Here is an 8,412-nt window from a genome sequence, read left to right on the forward strand (position 1 = left end):
GTGCTGTCTATTTCTTCTGATCATCCTTGAGATGGTTCTACACCTTCATTTGAGTCTAGCTGTGTTTGATTATACTGATTGGACTTGATTTGGAAAGCCACACACCTGTCTATATAAGACCTTACAGCTCACAGTGCATGTCAGAGCAAATGAGAATCATGAGGTCAAAGGAACTGCCTGAAGAGCTCAGAGACAGAATTGTGGCAAGGCACAGATCTGGCCAAGGTTACAAAAAAATTTCTGCTGCACTTAAGGTTCCCAAGAGCACAGTGGCCTCCATTCCTTAAATGGAAGACGTTTGGGATGACCAGAACCCTTCCTAGAGCTGGCCGTCCGGCCAAACTGAGCTATCGGGGGCGAAGAGCCTTGGTGAGAGAGGTAAAGAAGAACCCAAAGATCACTGTGGCTGAGCTCCAGAGATGCAGTTGGGAGATGGGAGAAAGTTGTAGAAAGTCAACCATCACTGCAGCCCTCCACCAGTCGGGGCTTTATGGCAGAGTGGCCCGACGGAAGCCTCTCCTCAGTGCAAGACACATGAAAGCCTGCATGGAGTTTGCTAAAAAACACCTGAATAAGATTCTCTGGTCTGATGAGACCCAGATAGAACTTTTTGGCCTTAATTCTAAGCGGTATGTGTGGAGAAAACCAGGCACTGCTCATCTCCTGTCTAATACAGTCCCAACAGTGAAGCATGGTGGTGGCAGCATCATGCTGTGGGGGTGTTTTTCAGCTGCAGGGACAGGACGACTGGTTGGAATTGAGGGAAAGATGAATGCGGCCAAGTACAGGGTTATCCTGGACGAAAACTTTCTCCAGAGTGCTCAGGACCTCAGACTGGGCCGAAGGTTTATCTTCCAACAAGACAATGACCCTAAGCACACAGCTAAAATAACGAAGGAGTGGCTTCACAACAACTCTGTGACTGTTCTTGAATGGCCCAGCCAGAGCCCTGACTTAAACCCAATTGAGCATCTCTGGAGAGACCTAAAAATTGCTGTCCACCAACGTTTACCATCCAACCTGCCAGAACTGGAGAGGCTCTGCAAGGAGGAATGGCAGAGGATCCTCAAATCCAGGTGTGAAAAACTTGTTGGGTCTTTCCCAAAAAGACTCATGGCTGTATTAGATCAAAAGGGTGCTTCTACTAAATACTGAGCAAAGGGTCTGAATACTTAGGACCATGTGATATTTCAGTTTTTCTTTTTTAATAAATCTGCAAAAATGTCAACAATTCTGTGTTTTTCTGTCAATATGGGGTGCTGTGTGTACATTAATGAGGGAAAAAAATTTACTTAAATGATTTTAGCAAATGGCTGCAATATAACAAAGAGTGAAAAATTTAAGGGGGTCTGAATACTTTCCGTACCCACTGTATATCTATCATTCTGTCTCATTATATCTATCATTATAACTAGTGTTATATCTTGCGTTATATCGTTATATCTTTCATTCTATCATTATATTTATCGTTATAACTTTCATTCCATCATTATATCTATCGGTATATCTTTCGTTCTATCATTATATCTTTCATTCTATCGTTATATCTTCAATTATAACTTCATTATATCTTTCATTTTATCATCCTATAGTTATATCTTTTATTCTATCATTATATCTATCATTATAGGAGTATATCTACACTCTACAAAATGCTGGGTTAAATATAACCCAGCTATTGGGTTATTTTGACCCAGCGATTGAGTTGTTTTGAACCCAACAGCTGGGTCAAAACAACCCAACCACTGGGTTTGTCCCTTTTTAACCCAGCATTTTTTAGAGTGTATTGTTATATTTTTCGTTCTATCGTTATATCTATCGGTATATCTTTCGTTCAATCGTCCCATCTTTCATTCTATCTTTATTTCTTTTATTTTAACTTTCATTCTATCATTATATCTATCATTCTATCTACACTCTAAAAAATGCTGGGTTAAATATAACCCAGCGTTGGGTTAAAAAGGGACAAACCCAGCTATTGAGTTCTTTTGTCCCAGTGTTTGGGTTGTTTTGACCCAGCAGTTGGTCAATAGCTGGGTTTGTCCCTTTTTAACCCAGTGCTGGGTTATATTTAACCCAGCATTTTTTAGAGTGTATTGTTATATCTGTCTATCTATCTATCTATCTATCTATCTATCTATCTATCTATCTATCTATCTATCTATCTATCTATCTATCTATCTATCTATCTATCTCCATATATGTCCTTACATGGTATTCAAATAGTACTATGAGTTACTTCAAAGAATAACATGACATGGTTAAGTTAAAAAATAATAGCATTGTACTTCTTTGTAAAATCTGCTGGAAACACACAAGACAGGTGGAAATTACATTCACATGTGCAAACCGGTTGATTGAAACTGTCCATTGCAGCCACTTACAAGTGCAATGTGAGTATTTGGATAGTTAAAAGCACCATTTAACCATCCACCATCAAAACACACACACACACACTTATCTGCGCCTGCCAAGGGCTGCAACTCGTCTGCAGTAATGCGCCTCTTATGTTGGAGAGCAAAAGCTGACCTTGTCCTCTTTGCTGTGGGTCTGTGGGTTTTGGACTTGGGAACAGGAACTCCCAGTACAGACAGAGTGTCTGCGAGCCCCAGTGCCTGCTCCACAGAGGAACACTTTGTTCACCGCCACCAAGGAAAACTTAAGACAACAAAAACACACACATTCTGGAAAAATGAAAACTTGAGAAGGGCCCCCTCAACCTTTTCTTTTCCTCCTTTTCTTTTTTTTAAATAATTTGCTTGGCGTTCAATGATAAATACTATCTCCCTCGCCTCCAAAGGGGCAACAATAACAGAACCGGGGGGAAAGTGTCCAAAAGTGAAAACTGCGGCTAATGAATGAATTTGAGTGGAACATAATGACTCGTAACTCAACGATGAATGATATCCAATTGGGTTTGATTTACTGTGTTAAGAACAGAAGGTCTTGGTTAGGGAAAACAAAACACTAGAAGACTTTCTATGGCTTGTCACAGTAACTCATAAGCGGTGCATATCCTGTCGACAGGAGGGGGTGGACAGAATAAAACGCCTGTTTGCAATACACCATTATGCATCTGATTATAGTTTATTTGGAGTTTGACTGCTAAGGTTACATTTTAGCAGAGGCATATGGAGTGATGACTGAATGTACAACTATAATTATAACAGTCACAGATGCTAGGTAGGTGTTAGCAAAGCATGAGAAAGTGTCATGGTGTGGGGGTTACACCATCTGTGTGCAACACATTGAGCAAGTTCAAATCCAAATGACATACAATTTCACAACTCCTCTTTCTCTATTAATTTCTAGTAAAAATGCTTCGGCAAGAATGTAGTCATATTCATACATGTTTATATACACTGTAAAAAATGTACTGGTAATCAATAAATTGTAAGGACATTTCTGCTAACAAGCAAAATTCAAAATTCAAAATAAAAACAACAACAAAAAAATCAGTACAGAAAATTCCTTAATATACAAATGTAGATTTTATAATAACTTTTAAACAATTTGTTAAAAAATATTGAATTAAGTCTATATACTGTATATAGATATATATACCTTTAAATAAAACTATTTATTTATATATTTATAGATATTTATACATACACAATAAACGTATATTTAATTTAAATTTTATAATGAATTGTATAAATGATTAATTTACTTATAATTTACTTTTATATATATATATATATATATATATATGATTTATTAACATTTTTTATTAATTAAAATTTAAATATATTTACATATATTTAATATATTTTTACATATACAGTTTATGTATATTTTATTTTTACATATTTAAATATACATTACATTTATATTTAATTTTCATTTTATATGTAATTTATAAATTACTAAATTAAATTTTATATAAAATGTTGTGTGATATTCATCACAAATATACTGTATTCATTTATAAATTATAACTATAAAATAACTCAATGTTTTTACATTTTCAAATGGCAAACTCTACTACAGTCAGTCGGCAGTCGTGGCCTAATGGTTAGAAAGTCAGACTTATAACCCAAAGGTTCGAGTCTCGGTACAGGGATTGTAGGTGGGTGGAGTGAATGTACAGTGCTCTCTTCCACCCTCAATACCACGACTGAGGTGACTACGCTCCGGGTGTGTATTCACTGTGTATGTGTGTGTGTGTGCACTTGGATGGGTGAAATGCGGAGCACAAATTCAGAGTATGGGACACCATACTTGGCCACATGAAAGTCACTTACTGTGTCGACTAACGTAATTAATCAATTAAAATATGAAAAGAAGCATAACATTCAGAAAAGATAAAAACTGTGCCTTCTCTTCACCTCATGCACCCTTTCACCGGAAAAGGGTGGAGTGAAGGAGGTAAGAAAGCGAGAGGGCCAGATTTTCATCACCCCAGGCTACAGTTATCAACCTCCACCCAGTTCGACTCTGACTCAAGCACTGCGCTCGGGCTAAAGCAATGCATGCTTTGTTTTCTTCTGAAAATCTGTTCTTTTGACTCCATCACGAAGCAACATCCATCCTGGTTCATGACAGTCCATTCGTCAGTGTTTGTTTCAGATCAGACTCAAGGAAGTTTGGCAATCGGTTGCGTACGGTCGCGGTGGAGCAGGTTATCTGTTCGTAGCGTGCTGCCACGCGCCCTGCTGCACCTGATAGTCTTAACGCAGCATTCCTCACCTGAGACACAGAAAGAACGGACAGGTTAGAACACGAGTGCCCAGACACTCATACACTTGTTCGGTGGCTGCAGGTGTAGCTCAAATCACATGTAATACTGCAGCTCCAGGCTTGTAGGTGAGCCGCATAAACTATGCGCCTGGGTTTTAAGGAGGAGGTGAGGGTATTTGATGTTGGAACCACAAAACGTAGGATGAGGAGTCCAAACAACTGTTTATCTGAAAGAATGAAGCTTTTCGCTCTCAGTGTGAAGTTGATCGCTTTGTGGATTTTCCCTCGAGCACGGTTCAGGGCACATGAATGCATTAAAGTCCGGTCGCATATGTAACAGCACACCGACTTCCAGTCGCTCCAAAAATGAAAATATACAATCCGAAGTACTTCTCTGTCTGTTGCATATTTAAGATAGAGGCCTCATGGTAAGACAAGGACCGTGTGGAGATGTTGGATAATAGTGCAGTGTTTTACTGAATGGAAAGATTATGTTAAAGTGTTCTGTGATCGACTGTGATTTTAGCCAGTTTCCAGACTCAATGTCAAATTAAACCAGGGTTATTAATGGGGAATCACCATGTGACGGATGTAGTGCAGGAGTAGCTGGTAACACTTCAGTTTTAGGGACCAGTTCTCACTATTAACTAGTTGCTTATTAATATGCATATTACTAACATATTGGCTGTTGATTAGTACTTATAAAGCACATATTAATGCCTTATTCTACATTATCATATTTTAGATCCTTTAATCCTACCCCATACCTAAACTTAACAACTACCTTACTAACTATCAATATGCAGCAAATTAGAAGTTTATTAAGGCAAAAGTCATAGTTAACAGTTAGTTAATAGAGAGAATCGGTCCCCAAGCTAAAGTGTGACCAAGTAGCTTGTATTTAAAATGTATAGATAAAGTGATTTAGATAAATCTATTTTTAGCTCAAAATAAAAAGACAAAAATTCATCTTTTTAAGTGGGAGAACTTGCACAATTGGTGGCTGACTAAATACTTTTTTCCCCCACTGTATATCACAAATAAGAAGCATATTTAATGTTCGTTGAACTGTAACATTACTTTCATGATAATTAAGCCATTTCCACCCAAATTCTAATTCTAAATTGTGTAATTCTAATTATTCTTAATTTAATTAGCATAATTACAGTTTTTAATTAGAGTAATTTTGGATGCTGTTTTGATTTAAATGAATATTTTTTTTAAATCTGTGTTGTTATTGTTAAATAAAACAAAAACTGAAACTGAAACTATTAAAATTTTTCTGTAATTGAAAGAAAGCTGGAATAAAATGAAATATAAACATCAGATAATAAAAACTAAACTTTAAAAAAAACCTAAGCAAATGAAAATTTGAATTTTTGCCTTGGCATCTTGAAATTCTAAGATTAAAACTTAAGTAGAAATTCTAAAAATAAATAAAGACAATACCGATATTAAAAACAAGCTTATTCAAAATATGAATAAATACAATTAAACACTGATATAAATACATGTTTAAATTTACATTTAAATTGTTTATTTGTATTTATATAAAAATTAAATCTATATTTTCATTTATATTGCAAAATATTACTATTATTTATAATTGTTTATTTATTTATTTATTGCATTATAATAATAACAATGTCAAAATGTCATGCATTTAAAAAAAATACTTTTTTCTTTATTTATTTCCTTTTGATTTTGTGGTAAAATGTGACCTTAAAGGGATGCTACACGCATTTTACAAGTTGAAATGAGTGTTGGCATACTGAAATGTGTGTTGGCAGTGTGTGTACACAACCACCCTATAATGATAAAAATCCACCCAGTGTTTTTTTTTTATCTACTAAAATCTTTACCCCTTTCTCAAATCGAGCCGATCTCAGATGTGTGACGTCACACAGACAGGCCCCTCCCACGATAGTTTGATTGACAGTAGCGTTTCAGCACAGACTGGATGGTGTCTTACCTTAGCTCCGCCCTAAGTGATTATTATCAGTCCGCCATTGTTTCACCGCCGGAGCAGATGTAGACAAGAATGACTCCTAAGCGATTAAGGTGTTCTGTTGTTGGATGTAATAATGAACATAGCAGTCCTCATTTACTCCCGACATCTGAGCCGCTGAAGACGCAGTGGATTACATTTGTTTTTGAAGGGAATGCGCCCCCGATCTACATAAATGCATTTATGTTCACGTGAATCATTCGTGATCGAGCTTCACCTACAGATGAAGTGAGTATAAGGTTTTTTAATTAATCTTTGCAATTCGCCTTTCCTAATAATGTGCTAATTAGCAAGTTTCACGATGAATGCGGCTAAAGTAAACAGACCCTCAGACAGCGGCTCGGAAAAGAGGGGCGTAGTCAGCAGAGCTCATTAACATTTAAAGGAAAATGCTACAAAACTGCATGCTCTGAAAAGAGCTGTTTTTGACCGGGTAAAAAAGGTGTTTTTTACACTACCATTGAGAAATTTTAACCAAACTATGTTACAGACTTTTCATTAAAACCCTAAAGAATCATATCAACTTGTGGAAAATGGGCATCCAATGACCCCTTTAACATGTTCCTAACAGGTTTCGTGAGAGTCACCTCTATGACACCAGCCATACGGCAGTGTTGTCCAGAGCTTCTTGTTTGCACATATGGACAGTGAGACACATTCAGACGAAATTCCTCTTAGCTCCATCCAAGAATGTACCCACAATTCCATGGGCGACATGGATGTCTTTTTTTTCCTGCCTGTAAAACATTTTTGAGAGCACAAAGACAATTTTACATCACAAAAATCGATTGTCGAAAAGGTTAACACAGGTTAAAGCAGTCTGGTTTTAACAAGAAGAGATTGCTGATGGTGACATGTTGAGGCCTGTGTGTGAGTGAGTGTGTGTGTGTGTGTGTGTGTGTGTGCATGTGTGTGCGGCCTGTGGCAGGTGCACAGAGGAGGCAGATAAAGGGATTTAAAACCTGGTGAAATCTGTGAGGGCAAGTCAGAGCTGTGTTACACACACACACACACACACACCCTCTTAGATACACACAAATACCTCAGCCAATGTTTTATCTCAAGTTAAATAGGAAAAAGTCATTAGGACTTAATGACTAGAGTGTTATTATTTCACAGCTGTCTGGAATTATGAATGGTTAATTGCAGCATCCAGCAACAATATATTTCAGAATAACAACCGGTCTCCAGGGCAACACTGTATAACTGACCATTCATGATTCCTACATAGCTGTGCCTGTGTGGGATAATGTACAGTTAAAGCAATAGTTCACCCAAAAATGAAAATTTGCGTTAATTTACTCTCCCTCAGGCCATCCAAGATGTAGGTGATTTTTTTTTTCTTCAGTAGAAGAGTAAAGAAGATTTTTAGCTGAAACCATGGTCCTTGGTGATTCATAAAATTCAAGTCAGCGGCTGCCTGTTTTTGAGAATAATAAAAAGAATATCAAGAGAGGTACACAAAATTAAAACCTGTGACTCCTGATGATATATTGAGGTATAATGAAGTGGACTGATCATTCTGTGCAAGAAACGGAACATTATTTACAACATTATTATCTGTAATCCAGAGCCTATGTGATTCTTTTCCATGAACTGGTTCTTTCGGAAAGTTTGTTTCAAGGAACTGATTCAGTTCACTAGTTTGTTTACATAACCACGCAATGTAACGTATATGCAATTATATTATGAAAGGACCCAATAATGATGTGAAAAGTGGATGT

Source organism: Sinocyclocheilus grahami, unplaced genomic scaffold, assembly GCF_001515645.1.
Source record: "Sinocyclocheilus grahami isolate Dianchi unplaced genomic scaffold, SAMN03320097.WGS_v1.1 scaffold270.1, whole genome shotgun sequence".
Taxonomy (NCBI): domain Eukaryota; kingdom Metazoa; phylum Chordata; class Actinopteri; order Cypriniformes; family Cyprinidae; genus Sinocyclocheilus; species Sinocyclocheilus grahami.